At 36.6% G+C, this 1,958-nt stretch overlaps 1 long non-coding RNA gene across 1 annotated transcript in view; it reads right to left on the bottom strand.

Annotated features, from left to right (window-relative positions):
- Nucleotides 1–201: 201 nt before the first annotated feature.
- Nucleotides 202–1,958, bottom strand: part of LOC106875462 (uncharacterized) — a 23,033-nt gene continuing 21,276 nt past the window's right edge. The window contains exon 3 of the long non-coding RNA XR_001410118.2: nt 202–1,086. This is a non-coding gene — a long non-coding RNA (uncharacterized LOC106875462). The remainder of the gene's footprint in view (nt 1,087–1,958) is intronic.

The following is a 1,958-nucleotide window of genomic DNA, read 5'->3' as shown; positions in this document are numbered from 1 at the left end:
CTATGTGAGTTAGCATCGATAAATCGGTTGAGTGACTCAACCGATTTATCGATACAACTTAGTTTCCAAACAAGACAATCCTCGCCATTTTATTGAAATCGATATTATGGGTTTCAGTCGTAAATATTCGAAGAACATGTGCCATAGCGAAGGCCTTTACGTTCTTGACTAGAAACGCCGATGACCAAATACGTTCTTCGATTAGTTAATCCAGTATTGTAGTTCATATTCTGAGGTTAAACAGCAGTATCGGTAGCAGTAGATACAACAGCAACAGCAACAACAAGAATAATTTATTTCAAGATGTAAACTTCACCTCTGCCATTTTATAAACTTAATACTTGTTTCCCACTTGATTTGAAGCCTTCTGCTGTTCGAAAGCGAAGCGGGGTGTCTTAAATAGTTTCTCAACTAAATTAAAAGTGACATTTTCAGGAATACGTGAACACCATGGCTATGATGGCGGACGACGAAATAGGAAGTAGAACGTCTGTAATAAATTGCAGGACTAATGTTTTAGCGAGAAATATGTCAGATTAAAGACATAAGATCGTCAAACAGTTGAGCCTCTACTGGAGTTTAAAATGTTCGTTTGTACGGATTGATGTATATGTGTATACGTGTGCGTGTGTGTGTGTGTGTGTGTGTGTGTGTGTGTGTGTGTGTGTGTGTGTGCGCAAATAGAAAGATTCATGTAGATACATAGCCGTGGTTGTGTGGCAAGAAATTTGCTTCTCAACCTCATGGTCTCAAGTTCAGTCTCACTCCCTAGCACCTTAGGCAAATGTCTTCTACTTTAGCCTCGGACCGACCATAGCTTTGTGAGTGGATTTGGCAGACGGAAACTGCTGATGCTGTTGTTGTTGTTGTTGTTTTTGCTGTTGTTACCTTCTGTGTAACTGCAACGGGGCACATAGCGAGAAACTTAAATAGGTGCTAGCGTGACCGTGTGGATAAGAAGTTCGCTTTGCTACAATTTGGTTTCGGGTTCAGTCCCACGGCATGGCACCTTGGGAAAATGTCTTCTACTGTAACCACAATTCGATTAAACCCTTCCATATGTTGTCCATGACCGCTGTTCAATAACTGAAACAAGAAAAAAAAAGTTATATGTATTAATGCACAACAGTGCGTAAATCAATAAACAAATTTAAGTATCATAAGCCTCACTTTGACTTAAATAATTATATAACTATATAACTGATATGGAGAAAAAAAAAGTGTCTCCTGACGGACCGTCTCAGTTTGTTGACAGCTCTTCGAGGAAGAAATACCCGTCTTCATTCCCTAATTAACGCATATTATTTGCAAATTTTTACATTTTCTTAGCTCCTAAAGCCTCTTTGATTATATTTCTCCGGTTATATTGCTTATGTTTATTTATACTTGGAAAAATATTGTAAATATGAAATAAATGACAAAAGAAACACAAATTACTTTACAATATCATTTATAATAAATTTAGAAACTCTGTCTCAAAAATAGGACAGTAATACTTAATGGGTTAATAGCACTGATCAGCTGCTTGTAAACCAGCCTTGAATTAAAGCCGTATGCGTCTTCTTTAAAAGTGGGTTTCCTTCCATTTTGTTTCTGCACATGAATTGTACAAAAACAATGTGTTCATCTTATTTAAGTTGCAGTAAGACTTTATACAATTTAATTTCTTTCAGCTCTTAAAAAGTAAAATAATAAACAAAATGTTAAAATCTATGCTAAAAATTGAACACAAAACTATGATAAAAAGCGATAGGCGCAGGAGTGGCTGTGTGGTAAGTAGTTTGCTTACCAACCACATGGTTACGGGTTCAGTCCTACTGCGTTGCACCTTAGGCAAGTGTCTTCTACTATAGCCTCGGGCTGACCAAAGCCTTGTGAGTGGATTTGGTAGATGGAAACTGAAAGAAGCCCGTCGTATATATGTATATATATATATATATATATATATATATATATAT

The sequence above is a fragment of the Octopus bimaculoides genome, chromosome 5 (assembly GCF_001194135.2).
Source record: "Octopus bimaculoides isolate UCB-OBI-ISO-001 chromosome 5, ASM119413v2, whole genome shotgun sequence".
NCBI lineage: Eukaryota > Metazoa > Mollusca > Cephalopoda > Octopoda > Octopodidae > Octopus > Octopus bimaculoides.
Note: the sequence above shows the minus strand (reverse complement) of the source record. Positions and strands in the feature narration are given on the sequence as shown.